This window comes from Neovison vison, chromosome 5 (assembly GCF_020171115.1).
Source record: "Neovison vison isolate M4711 chromosome 5, ASM_NN_V1, whole genome shotgun sequence".
Classification (NCBI taxonomy): domain Eukaryota; kingdom Metazoa; phylum Chordata; class Mammalia; order Carnivora; family Mustelidae; genus Neogale; species Neogale vison.
Genome location: NC_058095.1, coordinates 28,503,873 through 28,520,599, shown reverse-complemented (window position 1 = coordinate 28,520,599; position 16,727 = coordinate 28,503,873). Strand labels below are relative to the sequence as shown.

Below are 16,727 nucleotides of genomic sequence, written 5' to 3'. Positions count from 1 at the left end.
TGCACACAAGCAGAGGGACAGGCAGAGGGAGAGAGAGAGAATCCTCAAGCAGATACCAGGCTGAGTAGAGACCCCAACACAGGGCTCAATCCCAGGACCCTAAGATTATATGACCCGAGCCAAAGTCAGAGATGCTTAACCAACTAAGCCACCAAGACACCGCAAACTTCTTGTGTTTTACAAGCAATGGTCCCTCTGTTGTCAGTAACCTTACCTCATTCCTCATCTAATTCCTAAGTCATCCTTACCTTGCACATTCCTCCATCCACAAGCTTTCCTGATTCCCCAAATACAGGTTAAAGGTTAACATGTTTCCACTGCACCCTGAGGTCCTCTAACATCACTCTTAATACATTGTATTCTGTAACTGACAGTTAATTTTGTTTCTCCCATCAGGACATAAACGCTGTATGGACAGGAGTTAACTACACTAGCTACTTCTTAGCACCTAGCACAGAGCAGGCAATACATAAATGTTTGTTTTGAATGATCTTTTGTTTTGAAAGACAGCAAGAAAGGAATAAAGCTGAAAATAGGATACCTTACTTTGCAGAAATACTGTAAAAGTTGCAGAAATACTGTAAAAGGAGTAATAGCAGCTTTTAAAAAGATCTTCAATAAATACATGAATAAACGGAAAACAGACAGATTAAAAGCTAAACAGAAGACATAAGAAAACCATAATGTATGGACTTTATTTGACCACAGTTTCAAAAACCAGTTGAAAATTTATTGGTATAAAGGGGGAAATGTGAAAACTGGAAAATTGATGATACTAAGAAATGCTTGTTAGGGGAGCCTACCTGGCTCAATCGGTAGAGTGTGCAACTCTTGATCTCGGGGCTCTACATTTGAGCCCCACATTGTGTGTACAGATTACTTAAAAATAAAATCCTAGAGTGCCTGGATGGCTCACTTGGTTAAGTGTCCAACTCTTGGTTTCAGCTCAGGTCATGATCTCAGGGTCCCAGGATCAAGCTCCGAGATGGGCTCTGGGCTCGGCAGGGAGTCAACTAGAAATTATCTCCCTTTCCCTTTTCCTTTGCTCCCCATACCCCTCAGGAGTGCAGACACATGCTCTCTCTCTCTCTCTCTCTCTCTCTCCTAAAATAAATAAACAAAATCCTATAAATACATAAATAAATAAATAAATAAATAAAATCTTTTTTAAAAATGCTTGTTGGGGCACCTGGGTGGCCCAGCCAGTTAAATATCTGTCTTCCAGGGACGCCTGGGTGGCTCAGTGGATTAATCCTCTGCCTTCTGCTCAGGTCATGATCCCAGTGTCCTGGGATCGAGTCCCACATCGGGCTCCTTGCTTGGCAGGGAGCCTGCTTCTCCCTCTGCCTCTGCCTGCCATTCTGTCTGCCTGTGCTCGCTCTCTCCCTCTCTCTCTCTCTGATAAATAAATAAAATCTTTAAAAAAAAAAAAATCTGTCTTCCAATCAGGTAACTATCCTGGGATCCTGGAATTGGCCTTGGGGGTGGGGTGATCCTGGGCTCTGCCTGTGTCAGGCACCTTGCTCAGAAGGGAGCCTGTTTCTCCCTCTCCCCCTGCTGTACTCTCCTATCTCTGTCAAATAAATAAATAAAACCTTTTAAAAAAATTTTAAAATGTTTGTTAATTTTTCTGTGGGATTTTTCTTTTAGTCCTTATCTTTTAGAGATATATATAGAAATATTTGTTAATTTATGAATCTACAATTTGTTTAAAAATACCCAGGGTGGAGGACACCTGGGTGGCTCAGTTGGTTAAGCAGCGGCCTTCGGCTCAGGTCATGATCCCAGCGTCCTGGGATCGAGTCCCGCATCGGGCTCCTTGCTCGGCGGGGAGCCTGCTTCTCACTCTGCCTCTGCCTGCCATTCTGTCTGCCTGTGCTTGCTCGCTCTCCCCCTCTCTCTCTGATAAATAAATAAAAATCTTTAAAAAAAAAAAAAATACCCAGGGTGGGTTAGTGGGGAGAAGAAACATAGATAATACAAGACTGGCAATAGTTGACAATTATTGTAGCAGAATGATACGGATTCATGACATCGACATCTACTCTTGCATTTTTTTTTTAAGATTTTATTTATTTATTTGACAGAGAGAGACACAGAGCGAGAGGGAACACAAGCAGGGAGAGTGGGAGAGGGAGGCACCCTTACCCTTGTATTTATTGTATTTATTTGAAAATTTCCATACTAAAGAGGTAAAAAAAAAAAAGAGGGCGCCTGGGTGGCTCAGTGGGTTAAGCAGCTGCCTTCAGCTCAGGTCATGATCCCAGGGCCCTGGGATCGAGTCCCACGTCGGGCTCTCTGCTCAGTGGGGAGCCTGCTTCCCTCTCTCTCTCTTTGCCTGCCTCTCCATCTGCTTGTGATTTCTGTCAAATAAATAAAATCTTTTAAAAATTAAAAAAAAAAGAGGTTAAAAAAAAAAAAAAGCCTATCTAGAGAATTAATTTTCTCTTTAACCTTAAATCCCCAAGGAAAGGGAGAAAAAGAGATATATGGGGAGTTAAGCCTTGAATCAAGTTGAGACCCTAGGGATGTCTGCAATTTCCAGCATTTGATTCTTCTGTCAAAGCCAGACATCCTGTTTAATGTAAATATTAAAAATGTTTAGCTAAAAATCAACCAACAACTTTAGATACTGTGCATATTTCTTGCTTTCATAAAACATGTTTCTACTTTTATTTCAAAATCATGAACTACAAAAAAAGCATCTAAATCATACCAAACTGTCCTTCCAGACAGCAACAACAGCATGTGTATCTTTCACTTACCATCAGGTATATGTATTTCAGTGTTTTCAGTTCTTACATAACTGGTGAAAAAGCTACGGGGTAGCAGACAACTCGACAGTTAGCTGGCTTGAATTCCTAATCACAACTCTGAACTAACCTGACACTCGTTCAAAATTGTCCTGTGAACTTCAAAACCAAATCTGCTGAGGGTCTAGTTCATAAAAACCATCTAGTTTCTAATCAGAGGCATTCAGTGGAATAGATTCTTTTTTCCTACACATTTATAATAGAACTGATGTTAGAAAAGGCGATTTTCTGAGAACCTGGCTTGCTCAGTTGGTAGAGCATGTAACTCTTGATCTCAGGATCCTCAAGCTCCACACTAGGTGTGGAGGCTACTTAAAAAAAAAGGGGGGGGGCGCCTGGGTGGCTCAGTGGGTTAAGCCGCTGCCTTCGGCTCAGGTCATGATCTCAGGGTCCTGGGATCGAGGCCCACATCGGGCTCTCTGCTCAGCAGGGAGCCTGCTTCCTCCTCTCTCTCTGCCTGCCTCTCTGCCTGCTTGTGATCTCGCTCTGTCAAATAAATAAATAAAATCTTTAAAAAAAAAAAAAAAGGGGGGGGGTACTGGGTGGCTCAGTTGGTTAAACATCTGCCTTCAGCTCAGGTCATGATTTCAGGGTCCTGCGATCCAGCCCCAGATCGATCCAGCCCCAGACTGAGGTCCACATCAGGCTCCCTGCTCAGCTGGGAGCCTGATTTTCCCTCTCCCTCTGCCTGCAGCTCCACCTGCTTGTGCTCTCTTTATATCAAATAAATAAGTAAAATAAAATAGAAAGAAAGAAAAAAAAGCAAAGAAAAGAAGGAAGAGGGAGGGGAGGAGGGAAGAAGTAGGTAAGTGGGGGAAAGGGAAGGAAAGGAAAGAAAGAAAAAGAAAACTTCACTGGAGAACCTGGCTGGCTCAGTTGGTAAAGTAGGCAACTCGATCTCGAGATCATGAGTTCAAGCCCCATGCTGGATGGGTACAGAAATTACATAAATGAATTTTAAAAAGGTTTTTTAAAAAATGGGAAAATGGGGCACCTGGGTGACTCAGTTGGTTAAGCATCTGCCTTAGGCTCAGGTCATGATGCGAGAACGTGGGAACAAGCCCTGTGTCGGGCTCCCTACTCAACAGGGAACCTGTTCTTCCCTCTCCCTCTGTCTCTCCTCTCTGCTCAAACAAGCATGCGTGAGTTCTCTCTCTCTAATAAATAGATAAATAAACAGATAAATCTTTTATTATTCTATAAATAGGTAAAATCTTTTTCTAAACTTTCTTTAAAGATTTTATTTGTTTGAGAGAGAGCACAAGCAGAGGTGCAGTGGGAGAGGGAGAAGCAGACTCCCCGATGAGCAGAGAGCACAAAGTGGGGCTTAATCCCAGAACTCTGAGATCATGACATGAGCTGAAGGCAGACACTTGACTGAGCCACTCAGGCTCCGCCTAGGTGGCTCAGTGGGTTAAAGCCTCTGCCTTCAGCTCAGGTCATGATCCCAGGGCCCTAGGATCAAGCCCCGCATCGGGCTCTCTGCTCAGTGGGGAGCCTGCTTCCTCCCCTCTCTGTCTGCCTCTCTGCCTACTTGTGATCTCTGTCAAATAAATAAATAAACTCTTAAATAAATAAATAAAAGGAAAACTAAGGAAAAGTATTACCACTGTATAAATTACTACTATAGAGAAGATACTTAGTACCACATTCCCATAAAGCCAATCCCTCCAGATGATGTGAATGAACATATAAAGCAACTGGAACACAGATGCACAGAGTAATCACACTGACTTTAACTCTTACTTATACTCTAATGATTTCTAGATCTGTATCTCCGCTTTAAACTTTTCTACTAAACTCAAGACCTAAATACCCAGAACCCTTCTGGTCATTTGCTCCTGGATTTTCCTGACACCTCAAATCTAATATAACAAAATCAAACTCATTTTCCCTCAAATGTAACACTGTCTCACCCCTGTATTCCCCACCTTGGTCAATGACATTACCATCCACTTAGTTGCCCAAGCAAGCAATTTCAAATCCATCTTTCACAACTCCTTCTCCCTTACACACTCCCCAATATAAAGTCAATAAGATCCTCCCCGTCAGTTTCCTAAAAAGCTCTTTAACCTGCCTAGAGTTACACCATTACTACTTTAATTGAGATCTTCAGTATCTTTAAAGTGATCATCACACCGGTCTCATAACCAACTAGTCTCCCTGCAACCAATTTCACCCTTGAAAATCTAACCACCACACTGCCAACAGTGTTACTTTTCCTAAACAGTGATCTGAACATGTTCCTTACCTGACTTAATACTCTCCCATGATGCCCTAGTATCTACAAAATAAAATTCAGACCCCTCACCAAGGCCATCCACAACTGGGCTCCAACTCACCTTCCACCTCAATTCATTCCATTCCTTCCTCATGCCCCATTATCTAGCCACATTAAACCACTGGCTCACAGGTCCATACTCATATACCTCTGCACCCTTGTGCAAGTTGTTGTCTGTATTTGAAAGACTATCATCTCTAATCCTTTTTTGTTGAAGCAACCAAACTATATACATCCTTTAAAACCCAACTGACTCTGAGGCGCCGGGGTGGCTCGGTCCATTGAGCATCCGACTTTTGGTTTCAGCTCAGGCATGATCTCAGGGTCATGAGATGGTACCTCACACAGGGATCCCAGCTCAGCACCGAGTCTGCTTGAGAGTCTCTCTCCCTCTCCCTCTGCCCCTTCCCCACTGCACACTCTCTCTCTCTAAAATATATTAAAAAAATAAAAAGTTTTGGGGCACCTGGGTGGCCCAGTGGGTTAAAGCCTCTGCCTTCGGCTCGGGTCATGATCCCAGGGTCCTGGGATTGAGCTCCGAATTGGGCTCTCTGCTCAGTAGGGAGCCTACTCTTCCCCCCCCTCTCTCTGCCTGCCTCTCTGCATACCTGTGGATCTCTGTCAAATAAATAAATAAATAACTTAAAAAAATTTTTTTTTAATAAACACATTAGGGGTGCCTGGGTGGCTCAGTGGGTTACGCCTCTGCCTTCGACTTGGGTCATAATCTCAGGGTCCTGGGATTGAGCCCTGCATCGGGCTCTCTGCAGTGGGGGGCCTGATCCCCCCACCACCTACCTCTCCACCTACTTGTGATCTCTGTCAAATAAATAAATAATACCTCTAAAAAAAATAAATAAGTGGTGCCTGGGTGGCTCAGTGGATTAAGCCTCTGCCTTCAGCTCGGGTCATGATCTCAGGGTCCTGGGATCGAGCCCCGCATCAGGCTCTCTGCTCGGCGAGGAGCCTGTTTCCCACTCTCTCTCTGCCTGCCTCTTTGCCTGCTTGTGATCTCTCTGTCAAATAAATAAATAAAATCTTTAAAAATAAATAAACACATTAATTAAGATCTTTCAAATAAAATGTGCACTCTAGAGTCACCTGGCTAGCTCAGTTGGTAGAGCATGACATTCTTGATCTTGGGGTTATGAGTTCAAGCCCCACGATTAGCAATGATGACCATGGAGCCTTTAAAAAGTAAAATACACTCCTGGGCACCTGGGTGGTTCAGTTGGTTAAGCAACTGCCTTTGGCTCAGGTTATGATCCTGGAGTCCCACAATAGAGTCCCACATCGAGCTCCCTGCTCTTCAGGGAGTCTGCTTCTTCCTCTGACCTTTCCCCTCATGCGCTCTTCTCTCTCTCTCAAATAAATGAAATCTTTAAAAAATAAAATAAAATAAAATGCACTCCTTACAAACAAGGATTGTTATTCATATTTTAATTCCAGTGCCTAGCACAATGCCTAACACACAGTAGGCACTTCATCTGCTGAATCCGATTGCTGAAAGAATCAACTCCAACATTTTTTAATGAGACCAGGGACTAAAAAGTTTAAGACATTCAAACCTAGTTTTGGTTTACTGGTGAAAAGAAAAGACATCACACAAACCTATGCTTATGCTATTTCTAGTGTTTCATATCTTCCCCTACTAGTTTCAGGTTTAGTTGCCAGAAAATTAGTAACTTAGTCTCTTAAACCACTCCTTAAATGATCTATATTTTCCCATGAAACAATACAATACAATGCTATACTAAACCACCATTTTATAATTAAACCTCAAATCCAATAACTTACTACCCACCCTGTGTTAAAAACATTTTTAGGGGCGCCTGGGTAACTCAGTCCATTAAGTGTATACTCGTGGTCTCAGCTCAGGTCTTGATCTCAGGGTCTTGAGTTTAAGCCCCACACTGGGGTCCACACTGGGCATGGAGCCTACTTAAAAAATAAATAAGTTAAGGGCACCTGGGTGGCTCAGTGGGTTAAAGCCTCTGCCTTCGGCTCAGGTCATGATCTCAGGGTCCTGGGATCAAGCCCCACATCAGGCTCTCTGCTCAGCAGGGAGCCTGCTTCCCTTCCTCTATCTCTGCTTGCCTCTCTGCTTACATGTGATCTCTGGCTGTCTAACAAATAAATTTAAAATAAAGAAAGAAATGAATGAATTTTTAAGGGCATTTGGCTCTAGCTGGCTCAGTTGGAAGGGCATGTGATTCCTGATCTTGGGGTAATGAGTTTGAACCCCACACTGAGTACAGAGATTAAATAACTGAAACTTTAAAAAATAAATAAATAAAATAAAAATAAATGCATTTCTATGGGGCACCTGGGTGGCTGAGTCAGTTAAGCATCTGCCTTTGGCTCAGGTAATTATCCCGGAATCCTGGGATGGAGCCCTGCATTGGGCTCCCTGCTCAGCAGGAAACCTGCTTCTCCCTCTCCCACTTCCCCTGCTTGTGTTCCCTCTCTCACTGTCTCTTGCTCTCTGTCAAATAAATAAATAAAATCTTTAGAAAAAATTTAACAAATGCATTTCTTTTTTTTTTAATTTGATAGACAGAGATCACAAGTAGGCAGAGAGAGAGAGAGGAGGAAGCAGGCTTCCCACTGAGCAGAGAGCCCAATGTGGGGCTCGATCCCAGGACCCTGGGATCATGACCTGAGCCGAAGGCAGAGGCTTTAACCCACTGAGCCACCCAGGCGCCCCAATAAATGCATTTCTTAAAAGATTTTATTTAATTATTTGAGAAAAAGCTAGAGAGCACAAGCAGGGGGAGGGGCAGTGAAAGAAGCAGACGCCCCACTGAGCAAGGGTGCCCTACTTGGGGCTCAGTCCCAGCATCCTCAGATCACAACCTGAGTCAAAGGCAGAGGCTTAACTGACTGAGCCAACCAGGCACCCCTAAATGCATTTTTAATAAAGATAATTTAGCATTTTTCCTCTTGGGTTGTATTTCCAGTCACTCCCCCTGCTTGTGCTCTCTAGCTCTAAAAGGGACATAATCAAGACCTTGAAAGGCAGTGAAAAGACAGAAATAGATATTAAACACTTGTCTGCTGAGAAAGCATTCAACCTCTCACCATGAGTACAGTGACTTCACACTTATCCCCACTCTGGTCAGCTGTGAAGCTTCAACTCTTCCCCTGGCCACTTTGCTTCTCACACTACTCTCACTTCCCACTTTATTATATTAGTATCATCTTTTTAGAGTTGCTATTATATTTTAGGAGTTGAAATCCAAGAATTAGGCTCATGTCTCTTCTGAAAATGTTCCAAGCTTCCTGTCCTGCTCTGCGACATTATACAATGTTATTCTGCCAAAATCTTAGCTCATTTCCTCCTCCTTCTTGTCCTGATATGGTGGTACACATCAATACTGCCTTTACCCTTCCCATTTTCAGACTTCACTGTCTGCTTAGAATGTCCTATCTTCCTTGTCCATCTGTGAGGGTATATCACACAGATTATGCAAAGGGCCTTTAATGACAATACCTGTACACAGCCTTCCATTAATTCTTACAAGTTGTACTTCCCTCCAGTAGAGAACTTACTGTATTTCATCAATTCTAAGACATACTTTCCTTCCCACATTTCTCTGAAAACAGGATATACCTTACAAGTGATAGCATGTCAGTCTCATTAGCAGCATTTTTTTCTTTCTTGTTAAAGTAATTATGAGCCTTACAATCACTGGCACCACAGATTTGATTAAATAAGGTATTACATTCTATAATAATTACTTTATATACTTCTGTTTCCTCTGCTAAACTGTGAACTAGAAGGGCAGGGGCTACATTATAAATATCTCTGACCGGGACGCCTGGGTGGCTCAGTTGGTTGAGCGGCTGCCTTCGGCTCAGGTCATGATCCCAGCGTCCTGGGATCGAGTCCCACGTCGGGCTCCTTGCTCGGCAGGGAGCCTGCTTCTCCTTCTGCCTCTGCCTGGCATTCTGTCTGCCTGTGCTCGCTCTCCCTCTCTCTCTCTGATAAATAAATAAAATCTTAATAAATAAATAAATAAATAAATATCTCTGACCAGCACAGATCTTGGCACAAAAAGAACGTGCATCTGACAACACTAGCTGGATAGTATTTATTTAGCATTTACTAAGTATTAAGTACTATCCTAAATGTTTTACATGTACTAACACATTTAACCCTCATAACAACCTGTGCAGTAAGTATGGTTATTATAGATGAAGAAACTGAGGTAAAGAAATATAGGTAAGCTCATTCAAAGACAAAGTTGCAGAAGATTTGAACTCAAGTTTGCTGATTATGATTTATATTGGAGGTTATCATTTTTCCATTCAGCAAATTTTTTTTTAAGATTTTATTTATTTATTTGACAGACAGAGATCACAAGTAGGCAGAGAGGCAGGCAGAGAGAGAGGAGGAAGCAGGCTCCCTGAGGACCAGAGAGCCCGATGCAGGGCTCGGTCCTGGGATCACGACCTGAGCCTAAGGCAGAGGCCCTAACCCAATGAGACACCCAGGCGCCCCACAGCAAATATTTTTTTAAAGATTTATTTGAGGGGCGCCTGGGTGGCTCAGTTGTTAAGTCTCTGCCTTTGCCTTGGGTCATGATCCCAGGGTTCTGGGATTGAGCCCCACATCAGGCTCCCTGCCCAGCAGGAAGCCTACTTCTCCCTCTCCCATTCCCCCCACCCCGCTTGTATTCCCTCTCTCGCCATCTCTCTCTGTCAAATAAAATAAATAAAATCTTAAAAAAAAAAAAAAAGATTTAATTGAGTGAATGAGAGACAGAGCACAGCCAAGAAAGCCAAGGGAGGGACAGAGGGGAAAGGCAAAGAATCGCAAGCAGACTCCCCATTGAGTACTGGGGGAGGAGGGGCAGCTCAATCTCACAATCCTGAGATCATGACCTGAGCAGAAATCAAGAGTCAGATGCTTAAATGACTGAGCCATCCAGGTGCCCCCACCCCACCATTTGGCAAATATCTAATAAGCAATTACTCTGGGGCAACTATGCACTCTGCCAAACACTGGTAAGCAAAACCTGGTCCTCAGAAGGTTACAATGAATCATATACACATTCTTGAATCCTTCACCCTCCAAACATCAGAACCCACCACAAATTCACTAAATTAATCTGCTTTCCTCTTTACTTTTCCTTGTTAACATCTTCCCATACAGCCCTCCTTTAAAGTCTTTAGCGCTCTATCAAGAGCCAAACAACTGACCAAAAAAGAACAAAAAAACCTTTGTGCTCAATTATCAGCAGCTGTGAAAATATCACAAAAGACACTTCAGTTAAGGAATGGGTGGCAAAATCAAAAGGGCCATAAAGGAACAAAGATTCTGTTCACAAGCAAATATTCAAAGTAAAAGAAAGGTAAAAACACCATAATTTTGTTTTTAAATAGACCGTTTTAAAAACTTTTCCCCTGGGGCACCTGGGTGGCTCAGTTGGTTAAGGGTCCCGTGCTTGATCTCAGAGTAGTGAGTTCAAGCCATGAGCTGGGCTTGACACTAGGTGTGGAGCCTACTAAGTAAATAGATAGATAGTTTTCCCCAGAGGCATGAGATGCTTTTTTAAGTATTATTAATTTGGAGGTGCCTGGGTGGTTCAGTCGTTAAGCATTTGTCTTTGGCTCAGGTCATGATCCCCGGGTCCTGGGATTAAGCCCCATGTTGGGCTCCCATCTCTTCAGGAAGCCTGCTTCTCCCTCTCCCACTCTCCCTACTTGTGTTCCCTCTCTTTTTTTTTTTTTTTTTAAGAGTTTTTTTGTTGTTGTTGTTAAAGATTTTATTTATTTATTTGACATAGAGATCACTAAGTAGGCAGAGAGGCAGGCAGAGAGAGGAGGAAGCAGGCTCCCTGATAAGCAGAGAGCCCGATGCGGGGCTCGATCCCAGGACCCTGGGATCATGACCTGAGCCAAAGGCAGAGGCTTTAACCCACTGAGCCAGCCACCCAGGCGCCCCTTGTATTCCCTCTCTTGCTGTCTCTCCCTCTGTGTCAAATAAATAAAATCTTTATTTTTTTAAATATTATTTATTTATTTACTTGACAGAGATCACAAGCAGGCAGGGTAGACGGGGGGGGGGGGGGAGCAGGCTCCCCAACGAGCAGACAGCCCAATGTGGGGCTCAATCCCAGCACCCTGGGACTATGACCAGAGCCGAAGGCAGAGGCTTTAATCCACTGAGCCACCCAGGTGCCCCTAAAGTCCTTTTTTTCAAGATTTTATTTATTTATTTGACAGATCGAAAGTAGGCAGAGAGGCAGGCAGAGAGGGGGGAAGCAGGCTCCCTGCTGAGCAGAGAGCCTGATGTGGGTCTCTATCCCAAGACCAAGAGAAGAAGGCAGAAGGCAGAGGCTTAACCCACTAAGCCACCCAAGCACCACAAATAAATAAAATCTTTTTTAAAAAGTATTACTTTTATCAGGATAGGGGCGCCTGGGTGGCTCAATTGGTTAAGTATCTGCCTTTGGCTTAAGCCATGATCCCAGGGTCTTGGGATCAAGCTCCACTGAGCAGGGAGCCTGCTTCTCCCTCTCTTCCCTGCTACTGCTCTTTCTACCTCTAATAAATAAATAAAATTTTAAAAAATTTTTATCAGAATAAAAATGAGGTACCATTAATTCCTTTATTTTAGCACTGCTACCTCAGAGATTCATGGGAAGTTCTTATGTCTCCACTTTGTTTTATTGTTGTTAGAATATTTTATTTTTATTTTTATTTTTTAACTCTTTAAAAAATCTTTTTTAAAAGTGGGAGAAGCAGCCTGCCTGCCAAGCAGAAGCCTGATGTGGGGCTTGATCCCAGGACCCTGGGATCATGACCTGAGCTGAAGACAGATGCTTAACAACTGAGCCACCCAGGCGCTCCTATTTTTTTTTTTTCCTATTTTTTTTAAAGATTCATTTATTTTGGGACACCTGGGTGGCTCAGCCAGTTAAGCATCTGCCTTTGGCTTGGGTCATGATCTCAGGGTCCTGGGAAGCAGTTCCACATCATGCTCCCTGCTCAGTAGGGAGCCTGCTTCCCCCTCTCCCTCTGCTGCTCTCTCTGCTTGTGGTCTCTCACTCCGTCAAATAAATGAATGAAATATTCCAAAAAATTTAAAAAAAAAACAAGGATTTACATATTTATTTGAGAGACAGCATGCAAGCACAACCAAGAGGGGCAGAGGGAGAGAAAGAGAAAGCATCCCAAGCAAACTCGCCGCTGACCACAGTGCAGGGTTTGATATTAGGACCCTGAGATCATGACCTGAGCTGCAACCAAGAGTCAGACCCTTAATGGACTGTGCCACCCAGGCAACCCTTTACATCCCCACTTTAGACAGGCTGATCAAACAACAGTTAATCAAAGCTCTGACCATGCTTTTTCTCTTCCCCAGGGGAAGCCTCTCCGTTTGGTCACAGTCATCTACTACATAAAAATAATCACAAATAGGAAAAAGAAGAGAGAGAAGGACAGGAAATTCTCATCACAGCTGAACAAACCTCTATCATTTTAACATAACACAGCATTATGGACTTGTTTGAACCAATGGAAATTTCCAGTAGAGGGAAAAATACATTACCAAAATTAAAAATAAATGCCCAATTATTAAAATAAAATAAGACAGCGAGGCCAGCTCTAACATTTTATACCTCTACTTCATCTTCGTGTGTAAGTCAAAACAGAAGAAATTTGTACTCTGTAAATGACCTATGACAAGAGTAACAAGTGCTTTTTTTAAAAAACTACCCTCTAGAACAAAAACAAACAAAAAATAATCGCTGTTATGGATACTTATTGGAAGAACCAAAGAACTAGAGCAAAAAATTAAAAATAATATATACTGTGCATTTCCAGGAAAGAGAGGTAAAACACGTTCTACCAGAAGAAGTTAAAGACAATTAGGGTTCATTTTCCCCATTCCTATAAAATAATTCACTGTTCTTATCTGTGAATCTTCAAGAATCTAGTACAGCCACTCCCTACCTTTGCTCAGACGAAAGACAAATCACTAATTTCCAAAAGGCCTCGCCATTTCAAGCTTTCAATCAATCTTCAGAGCCAGAAAAGCTGAAGCATCTGTCTCCTTCTTTCTGTCCTTTTGAAAGAAGTTTCACCTCTTCCAAAAGCTGTGGCCAAAAAGCCATTTTCTCTCTCTAGAAGCACAAGGTTTAATGCTGTCCTCTGCTTTGTCTACCCTAAATAACAACAAGAAAAACAACAAAGCCTCAGGAGTGCTCCTTCAGCCTCTCAGAAAAGAACCAGCCACCTCTTGGGCTCTAGCACAGCTGCCTCTGTCTTTCTTAGAGAGACACTCCACCCTGAAGGTTCCACAGGCAGGATAACAAAAAGTGGGAGCTGAAAAGCTGCTATATGCATATCTGACCTCCAGAATAGAGACTGGGCCCTAGGGCAGCCAGAAACTCCCTTGCAAAAGAAAACTTTTTCACAATTTAAAAATAACAAATTGTATTTGCACATCCCTCATTGTGCAGCCCTCCCAGTTTGTGTCAAACTAGTTTTCTCCACTCTTAATGAAGCACATTGGTACCAGCTGTGTTACAAGTCAAGCGACGTGAGTGAGCTATGTTCTGAAAGCATTTAACAGATTGGCCCTCCATTCTCTATTTCCTTCCTCTTGAGTAGGAGCTACACACCATTTGTAAAAATGCCCAAGAGTATGGTATTTTTCCTACACAAGTCTGATGGCTAATTAGTCACATCACAAACTGGTATTTTTTGCACATGATCTACCGAGCCTACGTAGAACGGACATATGTGCCTATTGGGGTTTTACAAACAATATGCTTCGCCTTGACAAAGAAATCAATCATTCTACTAATGACGGTAAGGTAATATTGCTGGTGATACAGTACCATCGGCATAGCACCTACAATTTACAGTTTTCATACACAATCTCAATCACATACAAGATCCTTGAAATAGCCCACTGAACCACTGCATCTTGCAGAGGTTCAGAAAGGTTAAGTGGCACCTGCCCAAGGTTATCTATCAGCTTTACCAATGGTGGACGTGGTTTCGAACCTGTCAGACTCCAAGCCCCTAGCTTTTTTCTCTAGATCCCTCCCAGCTTTAAACGGAGGGCTCCTGACTCCCATCCTCCACCCAGAAAAGCCCATGACTCCGGGCGACCGGCCCTTGCCTGCCTGGCTCAGAGTTGGCTTCTTCAGCTCCGGCAGGGCTTTCATCCTCCACCACCCTCCCCCCGCGACCATTCTCTGAAAGAAGCGGAAAGGGAGAGGCGACCGAAAGCTCCTGGGGGAAGGGACGATGACAAACGGGGAAGCGCGGGACACTGCCCCTGCCGTGGGCTCCTTCACTCTGCAGCACTCACCTCCTTCCCTCCGCCAAGCTGTCCAGCCCTGGCGCGGGCGATCCGACCACCTATGCCCCAGATTCTCCCATCATCACCTCAAACTGTCCCTCCCCCACGCCCCTTCGCCTCCGACAGGCAGAGCCCACCCCCCTGCCAACTCGAGGTATCCTTCCACCAGGCCACCCCTCTTCTCTCCCGCCGCCCACCCCTCTTCCACCATTACTCACTGTCGGTGACTGGGCCCGGCCCTCATGGCTGCTCCGTTGCCGCCCGCCGCCACCACCGCTGCTCCACGCCCGGCCCCTCAGTAGCCGCCGCCGCCGTCGGGACTCGCCGGGAGCCGCTCATGCGCCTGCGCAGCCTGGAGTGCCGGGGCCCTCTACCGACGCCCGCGCTTGCGCAGCCCGCGCCGAGGCGTCTTCTTCAGTGCCTGATGCCCTGGACCCCTGGGTCTCAGGTGGACATGGCTGCTGGCCTCGAGGACTGGTTAGGTTTACAGGCTGTGGCAGCTGACCCCAGGTCCAAGGCCTCTGGATTACCTTGCCTAAGTTACTAACGCTTGGACCGCGATGCTCGGAAGGAACCATAGACATAATGACACTTTTAAGATTCTAGATCCTATTTACACTTAAAGGCCTGAATGCAGGTGCTCTGAGGTGACTGATAATGAACTTGGGATTTCTTTCAAGAAGACAATCACATCTAGAATACACTGGGGCTAATGGTGTAAGAGGCAGCTTTTACATCCCTGAATATACTACGGGCCAGGAGGTGCTCAGAAGCCCCAAGGATCTTGGCAAGGCGGTCACCGCACTAAAACTTCTTTGGGACACTGCTAAATTCAGTCTGTTTATCAGGCGCATACCATTTATTGGACAAAAATGTTCTAGGCATCTCCTATGTGCCATCAAGGGACCTGAAGGCTAATAGTCCCCTACTTTCCAGCTCTCACTATGAGCCTGGCCCTTGTGCAAATGTTTAAACAAAAACTAGACCTTTATCCCATGGAAACCCAACCATCAGCTCCTAGACCACTGTACTGCCTTGGTATAGCCAAACAACAGACTAGGCTTAATTGAATCTTGGAAATTCGCTACATACTTGACAGCGGAGGGCAGTGCACTGCAGTAGAAAGGAAGAGGAGACACAGGAATAAACTCTCTCCTTATAACCATGACCCCCATCCCATCTCCAGCCCAGTCTTCCCTCTACAGTTCAGAATTTGGAAATCTCGGAACCAAGATATAATGTAAAGCAAAAGAAGATCAAAGAGGAGAAGGGGAAGGTGGGGAGCAGTTCCATTCTTTCTGTGAAAGGTGTTAAATTCTTTGTACTTTTGGGGAAAGCAAAAGCTACTCCTAATGCCAGGATCTGATATGAATGTATAAACTCCTCAGATTAAGAAAATTTTTAACTCATTTTGGAAAGAAGCAAGAATAGGCCCAACAGTAAAGTTTGAGAATGCTAAAAATGGAGTGTCACTAGTATTATTTATTACAGATTATTAATTTAAAATGCATATAAGGGCGCCTGGGTGGTGCAGTCAGTTAAATGTGTGACTCTTGGCTTTGGCTAGATCGTGATCTCAGGATCGAGAGATCGAGACCCTCATAGGGCTCCCCACTCAGCATGGAGTCTGACTGAGATTCTTTCTCTCTCTCTCCCTCTGTCCCTCCTGCTCATTCTCCTCCCTCTCTCTAAAATAAATAAGTCTTGGGGCGCCTGGGTGGCTCAGTGGGTTAAGCCGCTGCCTTCGGCTCAGGTCATGATCTCAGGGTCCTGGGATCGAGTCCCGCATCGGGCTCTCTGCTCAGCAGGGAGCCTGCTTCCTCCTCTCTCTCTCTGCCTGCCTCTCTGCCTACTTGTGATCTCTCTCTGTCAAATAAATAAATAAAATCTTTAAAAAAAAATAAAATAAAATAAATAAGTCTTTTTAAAAATACATATAATGGAATTCTCAAGTCACTAAGAAATTAAGGCACCTAGGAACTGAAGGATTTTTTATTTTCAGATGCATGTGACTTTTACATACATAGCTATATGTTGCTGTGGGAAAACACTGTAGATAGCATAATTCAGTTCCCAGAAAAGCAAATCTACACAAAAGTGCTTGCCTCATAGGGACGCCTGGGTGGCTCAGTTGGTTGGACGACTGCCTTCGGCTCAGGTCATGATCCCCGAGTCCCGGGATCGAGTCCCACATCAGGCTCCCAGCTCCATGGGGAGTCTGCTTCGCTCTCTGACCTTCTCCTTGCTTATGCTCTCTCTCACTGTCTATCTCTCAAATAAATAAATAAATAAAATATTAAAAAAAAAAAGT

At 44.0% G+C, this 16,727-nt stretch overlaps 1 protein-coding gene across 3 annotated transcripts in view; it reads right to left on the bottom strand.

Annotated features, from left to right (window-relative positions):
- Positions 1-14,736, bottom strand: part of FAM222B (family with sequence similarity 222 member B) — an 84,046-nt gene extending 69,310 nt beyond the window's left edge. For 2 of the 3 annotated variants that reach the window (XM_044248283.1, XM_044248286.1), the window contains exon 1: positions 14,635-14,736. The gene's annotated coding sequence lies outside the window, so the exon portion shown is untranslated. Of the gene's footprint in view, positions 1-14,425; positions 14,494-14,634 lie in introns of those variants that run through there. The other variant, XM_044248285.1, reaches the window with a different exon arrangement.
- Positions 14,737-16,727: the final 1,991 nt, after the last annotated feature.